Genomic DNA, 11,181 nt, shown 5'->3' with positions numbered 1-11,181 from the left:
GCAACTGAGGGTTAAGGACCTTGCTCAAGTGCCCAACGGCAGCAACCTGGCAGTGGTGGGGCTTGAACCAGCAACCTTTTGATTACTAGTCCAGTACCTTAACCGCTAGGCTATTACTGCCCATATAATAACATGAATGTGATATGCAGTTGCCCTTGTGTCTTTTTGCAGCTATAACAGTCTCTACTCTTCTAGAAAGATGTCCACAAGATTTAGGGAAAGCATTGAAAGTACATTTCTGTGGTCAAGCATATGTGTTGGACAAACAGGTTTGGCTCATAAATGACGTCTCAGTTTATACTAAAGGTGGTCAGAGTAGGGCTGAGGTCACACTTAAACCTGTCAAACCATGTCTTCATTTATCTTACTTTGTTCACAGCGACACCATGCTAACAGGAAAGGGCATTTCCCAAATTGTTGCGAACATAGCATTTATTTTTATAATTACATTTATACACCTCTTAGCAAATACTAAAACACATATACTAACTAAATAAAAGAGGTGCGTATAGTGTATATAATTAAGGCAGACTAATGTATAGGGAGTATAAACAACACATAGGTGCTGGAGACAGCAATACAAACCATTATAACAGTTCCTTAAAAGTACTTAGTCACCCCGCATGGTGCTGCTCATTAAAGTAAAAGTCGTTTGGAGGAATTGAACCTTCTCATTAAAACCCTCTTCCATAAGGTTGTGTGAGTTATATCCATCTCAGATGCTTTCTGAATAGGGTGCTCTTTTCATTTGTGCTGCACAATAAACCGACGTTCAGAGATGATGAGTCGATTACATTTTAACGACAACCTTTGTACCACTAGTGTTCATTTTTCTAGTCAGATTCAGAAGCTGAGACGTCCCGTTCTTGTCTAAACCTTCACCTTTAACTTGGTATTAAACCTTGTTAATGTCATTTTAATTGGGTTGTGGGCAGTGGTGGATTAGTAGGGAAAGCTTTGGGCTATCGATCAGAAGTGGGTTCAAATCCTGGCTCTGCCAAGCAGCCACTGTCGGGCCCTTGAGCCAGGCCCTTAACCTTCTTGGCTCCAGGGATGCTGAACAATAGCAGACCCTGCGCTCTGACCCCAGCTTTCAAACAAGCTACGATAATAAAAAAAACTTTAATGTACTGCACGTGTAGATGAATATATGACAAATAAAGATGTTCTATTCTATTTTACAGTTCAAGAGAGGCTTTATTGTCATTTCAGCTACATACAAGTACATATTGAAACAAAACAACGTTCCAACAGGACCAGGGTGCAACTTAGAACAAAAGTGCAAGACAATACAATACAGTACACAGTGCAGATAAACAGCAGTACAATAAATACAAAAAGACATTTCTAATCCAAAAAGTAATTAAGGGAGACAAGACTAGAGACAAGAGTAGTTTTGGTCAGTACATGGTACTGAGTAAATGATGGGTGAGGTAGAAAACATATTCTGATATGCAGTTACTGGACTAGCTATCAGAAGTTAGCTGGTTCAAGCCCCATCACCACCAAGTGTCAAATGTTGGGTCCCTGAGCAACGTCCTCAATTGCTTGCACTTTACTCAGTCACAATTGTATATGCATGTAAATGCATTTGCTAGAAGAGAGTTTTTTATGTAAACCACAATGACAGCACGGTGGGTAGCACTGTCGCCTCAAAGCAAGAAGGTCTTGGGTTTGATCCCCAGGTGGAGAGGTCTGGGTCCTTGCTGTGTAGAGTTTGCATCTTCTCCCCATGTCTGTGTGGGTTTCCTCCGGGAGCTCCGGTTTCCTCCAAACATGCAAAAATGTGCAAGTGAGGTGAACTGGAGATACAAAATTGTCCATGACTGTGTTTGATATTAAATTTGTGAACTGATGAATCTTATGTAACCAGTTACTACCTGTCCGGTCATGAACGTAACCAAAGTGTGTGAAACATGACATTAAAATCCTAACAAATAAATAAATAAAAAAGGAAAGAAATAAAAACAAGGACGTATGGTCAGGCTATAATAACTCTCGTGTTCCCCTTCCTTCCTAAAAACGTGTCACTGTCTGTTCAGAGGCACCAAGTCTGTTCTTTCTTTTGGTTTTAGCTCATTAAAATTAGTAAAAGATTTAACTCTCAAAGAAACGTGTCATTTTCTAATAATATTGACATCTAATAGATAAATAGAAACAATTAAAGTGGAATGAACCTAAAAAGACAATACAACATTATTTCTAAATAAAACAGAACAGAATATAAAGTTTAAATAGTATTTGAAAAACTTTTTAATGTGTTTAAAGTGAAGCATCGACTCTGTTTGGACTTCTAGAATCAAACCAATTATTATTTTCTTTATTTTTGTTTGTTTTTATCAGTAGACATATGCTTTTAATAACTTAATAATGTGATTAAACACCTGAAAATAAAAATATATTAAAAATATATTAATCATTTTATTAAACGATTATGGAGCTCCTCTGTGATAACCACGTGACCGCTCTGAAGAGTATAAAAGCAGAGCCCTTAGTAACGGAGCCTCATTAGTGTTCCGGCATCGCTCGAGTGAAGACGTTTCTCTCTGCGCTCCGCATAAAAACGATTAAACATCTATTTCACTGTTCTGAAAACATGGATTTTGCCAAGTTTCTGGATGTATTCCCGACTCCGGCAAAAAACCGATCCGCCCCCTGAGCACTCTGAGCCGGCTGCACAGGGTAATGAGCCCCCGGTCAGCTTAGCTAGTAGTTTATGAGCTTTGTGCACGTTGGTTGACTAAAGTCAGTTCTGTACTGAACACTGATAATTAAATAATCGATTAACTGTAAATAATAACTTTGTATCTAAACTGTAGCATAAACACACATCTTTCAAAACACACCCAATGTCAAAACACACCCTATTTCAGAACACATTTACATTTACATTATATTTACATTTATACATTTAGCAGATGCTTTTATCCAAAGTGACTTACAGTAGTGTGACAGTATATTATCTAAGCAGTTAAGGGTTAAGAGCCTTGCTTAAGGGCCAAACCTGGCAGTGGTGGGGCTTGAACCAGTGACCTTTTGATTACTAGTCCAGTACCTTAACCGCTAGACTATTATTAATCTATTTAAATTCTCAACTTGCTTTAACGATGATTATTATTAGTTACCACAGATGAATGAATACAATAATTTGATGATAATTCTTTATTACAGACTACGAAGGATTGGAGGAGACCAGTGACTTTCAGGTAAGTGTAATTTAAGATAACACTGTAACACTACAATTACATCATATTACTTTATGTTTATTTTATTCCTGTGTTTTCTTCTTTTAAGGTCGACATGTCAAACTGGCAACTGGTGGCTGCTGACGTACCCACGATTCCGGTAGTCTTTCTTGTATTTTAAGTTAGGGATGGGAGAGATGTAATGATCATCACCTCTGACACATTATTAGTGAACGAAATGGATCAAATTTTTATTATTTAGACCAGGGGTGCACAACTTCTTTTTACCAAGGGCCGATTTCACATAAACATCTACACCAGAGGGCCACAAATTTCATTTTTACAGCCTGTCCACATTTGTTACATAAAATCAGGTACTTACAGGAAATGTCTTGGTCAATGGGAGATATTGCAGCGTCTTTCTGACACCAACTGATTAATGTGGTGGTCACAAGTCTTTTAGTGCTTCAATCTTTTGCTTTCTGTCCACACCTCGGTGATCGCCGAGTTTCGCGTAATGCTGCGTAAATTATATTCCTCCATAAATTATATGCATGGCCACTGCCATGCATTCTAAGCATACCAGACATAAGAAAACGCCATGGCTCGTTTCATAAAAAAATACTTGTATGTCCATTCAGGGTTACATTTCCTATGCTCGAGATTCACTTTTCTTTTTTTACTCGTACTTGGTTTGGACAAAGCCATGGTACCGCTGAAGTAACTTGTATTTACTTAATTTAGCAGTCACTTTTCAGTCGCAATTTCATGGAATTACCTGGTGAATTTCAAGTGACGGCATCATTTATTTAAAAATGCATCAGCACTTCATTTGGCGGGCCAGATTGAGAGTTTTGCCGGGCCGTGTCTGGCCCGCGGGCCGTATGTTGTACACCCCTGATTTAGACTGTTTGATGTGATGAAACTGCCTTTAAAAGAAACATTTCGGATCTTTGTGCTGTAATTTTGCAGCTTTCTGGCAGTCGTGAACTGAACAGCACATCCAGAACCATTCAGTTCCTGTCTACAGAATCCCACCGTTCCCAGTCTGAGGTATTCAAGTATTAATAAGTAATGTTGCACCTGTAACACAAACATACGCTCTAGTTTATAACTACTAATCTATACTTCTGTGTTTGTTTTTATAGTCAGTGCTGCTCAAAAGATACTCCATATGTGTGGTGGAAGGGTCAGAGGTCCAGCAGTGGTGGTTCACCATCACTGAGACCTGCCGTTTAAACCATCTCGTAAGAGCAGACCGTTCACATCCAGCTTCATTTTAATTAGACGAGAGTTTGTGTGCAGTTGAAATTGATTTTCTTTTGCAGGGATTCCCTTATTACACCACTTGTGAAGATTATTTCACTGGCATCCAGGTGAGATATTGTTTTTGTGGCCTTAAATATTAAATATTCTGCTAAATGCAAATTTCTGTCTAAATCTGTCTGATCCATTTTTTCCTTTAGACTATTTCTGGGAAGGTGACCGAGTTTCTATCCTGCCGCCGCTTGGAGACGTTTGTTAACGTCCTGCTGGAGGATCGTGTGGTAAATTCATTACATTACCCCGGTGTGATTACAGCATTACAGTACAGTACTGCATTTTGATGTTTGTTTTATTCCCAGCAAACCCTCTCTGAGGTGACCCGGGACTACAGGCGGCTGTGGGCTGACGGACAGGAGGATGCTGCTCATTGGGTGAAGAAATCCACCTTTTATACACCATCAGACGTGGATTCTGATTCTGACTCTGGGTCAGACTTTGAGGTAATTCAACAAGTACAGTGTATAGAATTATACTTGAGCATCGTTCCCTTCAGTTCCAGGCTGTCTAATTCATCCATTACTTGTTGTCTCTACAGGGCAGTGAGGAGAATCTTTCTCCTGAAGAGAGTGAGGTGCCCTTCATCAGGTAGGATCATCTTCAGCTCATTTTAGTAGTATTTTATACATGGCTAACTAAGTAATCACAGTAAGATTCATTATCACTTTGTTCTCAGCTGCCACCTCAAAGACTGCGGCATCACTGACGTCGCCCTGAAGCTGCCCGCACTCCGTGAGGTCTTTTCTGTGAGTAAACCTTAAACTTCTGCCGTCGTTCTGATATCCAGATGTTTCCACACGTGCAGATTTCTTTCTGTTCTGACATTGTGCTTCATCTCCTGTTCAGATCCTGTTAACCAGCGTTCATCTCCAGAACCTTGTTCAATAGCGGCAAAGAGCTGGTGATGCACTTAGCAGCTCTCAATAAGCAGGTGACCGATTTCACCAGGTTACCTAAAGCAGTTACCTAAAGGAACAAAGCCGTGTGTAATAAGAACGTGATTCTTTTTTTGGACAGGATGTGCTCGAGGTGCAGCTCTCCTACGAGGCTCTGATGCGCTTCATGAAAGAAGCAGCCAATCAGAACTCGATCCAGTTGGAGATGATCGAGGTTCAGGTAAACTTTGCTTTTCAGTTTTATGCTGCTCTAATAATTAAAGCTAATAATTAAAAGCTAAAGCCTTTGTACCATTTCTTTTCTGCAGCTGCACCTAAACCTACTGGACGTGCTGTATGAACTCATCCTCTTCGGGTGGTTCAATAACGACTCAGCACCCGAGTTTGTAAGTGACTTATCAGCAGCTTTTATCTCGTCCTGTGATAATTCTCTATTCAAGCGGCCATGAGATTTAGGGTGTGTTCGAAAACCTAGGGAGCTGCCTTGCTGTCTTACTGTCTACATAGGCAGCTGACTTAGTAGAGAGGATTCTAATAAGTCAGTGACTTATAAGTCAGGTTATTCGAACGCACTACTTAGACAGCGATTCCATCGGGTTTAGCATTTCGGGTTTAGCATTTCGCGTTTAGCATTTAGCATCTCGCCATTAAAACCAATAAACTGAGGTAGCACAGCACGCTAACGTCAATATAACATTTCTCTTCATGTACCGATAACGGTTAAATTTCCTGACAAGCCCGAACTTGCAAATAAAAACACTGGGTACAAGTTTATACAAGTGAAAAATCAGTAATATTTTATTTACGTTTGAAAATAACTCCATTCGTTTCTCCGCCCCGTCAGCCATGAATGCTGGGATTGCCTTGATCACTAAGGCAGCGTCCTATGCTCACTCGTTCTTGAGCCAAAATAACATTGAAATAATAAGATACCTCAGAAGTGAGGATTTTAAGGCATCTAGGATTTCGAACAGCCTCCTTCTCGGGAGCACAGGATGACGTAAAATGCTGCCTATGTAGAGAGCTCACTAGCTTTTCGAACACACCCTTAGTTTCTTATTCTTCATTCCCAAAGATCAGTGGAGGATTCCTGGATAAACTTTTTAAGCACCTCATTGGTTGGGACATCGAGGTCTGGGAGCCTGCAGCCGAGCAGTGCTTCACAGTTCTACAAGTAAGTGTGGAACATTTCAGTTCACCCCGTATTACACATCATAAAGGAGAGTTTTTATTCTCAGTGATGTGTTGGTAATGTGTCTGCTTATCGTTAATAGGATCAGCTGACTGAGTTTCTGGAAGTGCTTTTCTCACAGCCACTAGAACTGTATGAAGACGCTGGCGGTTTGGCTCATGTGGTCCTGAGTCTCCTGAAGCGACATGTCCAGCAGCTCCTGAAGGCCAAAGAAATTCTGAGCAACCTTTCAATCTCTTCTTCTACACACAGTTCTTACACAGTACACAGAACCTCACCTAGATTTAATGTTCACACCTAACAGGTCACTTTATTAGAAACATAAAGTTTCTTTCTTTGCTCTGTCGCTACTTTTCTCTTTGTGTTGCTCAGTTTTCTCAAAGGTAAGTATGCAGTTCTTACATTTTCAATAATGAACAAAGACTAACGTTATTCTTTTTTTTACAGGTTTATCAGATCAGGGAATTTAATAGCTCTTGTGGAGTTGTGGGTGTTGTTTATTTGGGCTTTGGCACAGACCAAGAGGGATATACAATCACTATTTATTTATCGATTAGGATTTTAACGTCATGTTTTACACACATTTATGACGGGACAGTTAATTACTGGTTACACAAGATTCATCATTTAAAGTTTAATATCAAACACAGTCATGAACAACGTGTATCTCCAGTTCACCTCACTTGCATGTCTTTGGACTGTGGGAGGAACCCGAAGCTCCCGGAGGAAACCCACGCAGACACGGGGAGAACATGCAAACTCCACACAGAAAGGACCCGGACCACCCCACCTGACAATCGAACCCAGGACCTTCTTGCTGTGAGGTGACAGTGCTACCCACTGAGCCACCGTGCCAGCCCAACAACTATTACTACTGATAATAATAATAATATTTTAAGGTATTTAGTGTGATTTATATGATTGTGTTTTTTGAATGATAGTATTTTGACAGTATAAATGAATTATTAAGAGATGTTTTAGTTTTAAATCATTTTATAGTATGTCATTTCTTTATTGCTTATGTATGTTGTTTTTTAATTACTAAAATAAACTGTTTTTAAATCAATGTTTTCTGTCTCATTTTTATTGACTAAAATAATACAAAGTTGATTTTTTACATCTACTCTTTTCTATTCAGAAACATTTTTGAGAATGATACTTGTTGTGTTAACTGTGTGGGGTGAAGCAATGTTGCCATCTAGTGATGGATTCTGTTTTCAGACGTTTTCATTTTAAGCATTTATCGGACGTGTTTATCCAAAGCGACTTACAGTATACAGTTTTTAAGCAATTGAGGGTTAAGGGCCTTGCTCAAGGGCCCAACAGTGGCAACCTGGCAGTGGTGGGGCTTGAACCAGTGACCTTTTGATTACTAATTCAGTACCTTAACCACTAGGCTACAACTGCACACATTTTGTCTCGTATCCACCAGCGCTGCACAATATTTGTTTATTTATTAGGCTGTTTTACACACCTTGGTTACATTCATGACAGGACAGGTAGTTACTGGTCTTTAATGTCAAACACAGTCAAGGGCAATTTAGTGTCTCCAATTCACCTCACTTGCACGTCTTTGTACTGTGGGAGGAAACCGGAGCTCCCGGATGAAACCCAAACAGACAGAGAGAACACTGACCACCCCACCTGGGAATGGAATCCAGAGCCTTCTTGCTGTGGGGGGACAGTGCTACCCACCGAGCCACGGTGCCACCCCAACCAAGTATTCAAATGAAAAACACTGGATGGGTGGATTAAACAAAAACATTACAAAAATACACATGCTTCCTTTACACTAAGCTAAAATTACTTCAGTACTTTTGTAATTCTTATATATATTCTTTAGGGATGTAACGATACACTCTACCCCTGATGCGATACGATTCACGATACTGTGTTTAGAATACACATTCCTTTTATTATTTCTCTTTTAAAAAATTAAATAAAATACTGTATTTTTGCTTATCTTTTATTTATCTAAATAATGAATTCCTTTTTATTTCTGAGGTAGGTACAAACTATGCCAGATAATGCTTATTGTGTAAAAAAAACTGAAATGAAATTTTAAAACAAATCCAACATTATATAAATAAATGTATAATAAATGAATAATACAAATAAAGAAAGTATCCTCACATTAATGTGAAGTGCCGTAAACCAGGCGAGGTGAATAGCTCCAATGCCCTCTGCTGTTTAAAGTGAATATCGATTCATCTTAAATGAATAATGATTTGAATCGTGGCACATGTGCACCGATTTTTAACTGTCTTCTGGTGCATCGTCACATCCCTAATATTCTAACATTTCTACATTTTTATATATGTGTAAACACTTGTATTTTTATATTCTTGAAAGCTGCAGTAACATTGCAAATTTCCCCATTTGGGATAATAAAAGGCTATCTTATCTTATCTTATCTTATCTTATCTTATCTTATCTTATCTTATCTTAAGGTTTAGCCTTTGGCAATCAGAGATTCAACTGAACATAAAACATTTGGATTGTGTATGCTACTAATATACAAAAGGTGGGAACAGTTGTATAATGAGTGAATAACAACCGAAAACAAATGAAATATAACCAAAATTCAACATCAGTATAACAGAGGCTGAAAAAAACATACTATAATTATGGTTATTCACTTTCCCTTCAGCTGTGGAAGCTAAAATATTTACTGTGGAATAAATAAAAATGTAAATTTGAATATATGGTATCATGTCCCCATGCTCAACTATTAGAAATATCGAGACCAGTAATAAAACGTTACCTGGTTATCAAGTTTGTCTAGGAGAGTTTTCAACCCCTCTCCAAAGGCTCCACTTCATGATCTATACAGTCTGATAAGCTTTACTGCAAGTTCGTCCAACGATGAGAAAAAAGTGTCCGAGTGGAATTCCTGTGATTCTGTAAAACTCTGTGCACACCTGTTATCACACAAACATGACACTTAAACAAATTCAAAAATACATCAAACTAATCTTCAGCCAAGTGATTTCAAATGTATGAACTTACCTGCTCTTCCATAAACAATGCTGGCCACTGTGTCGTAATATCAGCCACCAGGGGGTCTTCATCCACTATTTTCCTCCTTCGTAAAGCAAATGTCAGCTCCATTTTGAAGTTGATGAATGCTAGTTTGGGATGTTTCTTCTTCATCTCTTCTTGTAGAACATTTCTTTCATTTTGCAGAGATGTATCAGTCCTGACCAGCTGGAATGTCAAAGTGAAAATTCAGTTTCACATACAACCCTTCTGAAGTAGCTTTGTTTTGCCTCAAACCTCATGATCCACAGCTCTACCAGAGGGCCAAAGCACTTAATCAATAAAGCATAGTGCTCAATATAGCAATGTTTTGGTCTTAGGGACTGTTTGAGGTCTGGGAATGTTTCTTTAATCAGATGCCTGTGGTCAACAATCTTTCGCTCTAGCCAGGACACCACCAGCTCAACAATGTCTTTCAACTCCATTAATATCTCCCATGATGGCTCTTGCTCTGGTACATAACTGCCAATCCTTAATGGCAAAAGTCGAAGCAATGCCCAGTTCTCATGTCTGTTCCCACCTACTGTTTTCTTTGTGAAGCTAGACTGTGTTATTACAGGGAGAGAATTGACCTCACATCTATTTGCTTCCTTCAAACGATGCCTGGAACCTTCTCCAAGTCTTTTTTTGTTGTTGTTTACACTGACTTCATTGCTACCTGCGGCTCGTAATTTCTGGCGGTAATTACCAAGCTTAAATTTAATGCTTGTGGTCCAGCTATCGTAACCTGTTACCAAGCCTGGATCTTTGAGACATAGATGCTTGTCAATTAATGCTGCAGCCACCAACTCCAGCTCTTTTTTGATTGGGTATGCCTTGTATGAAAAAACAGCATGAGCAATGGCATTTAAGATGTCCATTTTCTTCTCTCTTGAAACTGTAAGCAGTGTCTCATTTTCTCTGAACATCTTATATGCTTTGGTAAGTCTCAGTTCAACGTCATATGAAAATGTAGGAGTGGGGAAAGGAAGTGGCCACTGCTGTGAATTTTCATGCTGTCTAAAACCCACGCATGAGGAACTTTGGTTTGAGCTGGATGATCCAGAAGATGCCATACTGGCTGTGTCCAGGGAGGCTTTGGATGTCACATCATCTGACTTTTCAAATACTTTTTCTGGTGGAATCATAAAGTCCTATATGAGTTGGAGCTTATCTCAAAGAATGGTTTTCAAGTGACTGGGTTAAGGGTTTCAGTTATATTAAGTCTTTTGATGTTTTCAGGATCCAGCACAAGACGAAGCAACATGTTCTGTGAAAACAAAACAATATTAAGATGACGTTAGTTTCTTCTACTGAACTGACACATTTCACAATAACTTTGCACTAGGGATGTCCCGATCTGATCTCAAAGATCGGAATCAAACCCGATCAAGGCATTTTTAACCGAACGGTATCGGCTTTACTAAGCCCGATCCTAAGCCCGATTTTTCGTTTTACGTCAGCGGTCAAGCAGGTGTCATAAACGGAGAGTCCAACAGTGAAGTGTTATGTCTGCAGTGTGAGCGTTTCACGAGGAGGTAGTAGCAGAGCTGCGTTCATTACTGTT

This window comes from Trichomycterus rosablanca, chromosome 6, assembly GCF_030014385.1.
Source record: "Trichomycterus rosablanca isolate fTriRos1 chromosome 6, fTriRos1.hap1, whole genome shotgun sequence".
Lineage (NCBI taxonomy): Eukaryota > Metazoa > Chordata > Actinopteri > Siluriformes > Trichomycteridae > Trichomycterus > Trichomycterus rosablanca.
This window is presented reverse-complemented; position numbering follows the sequence as displayed.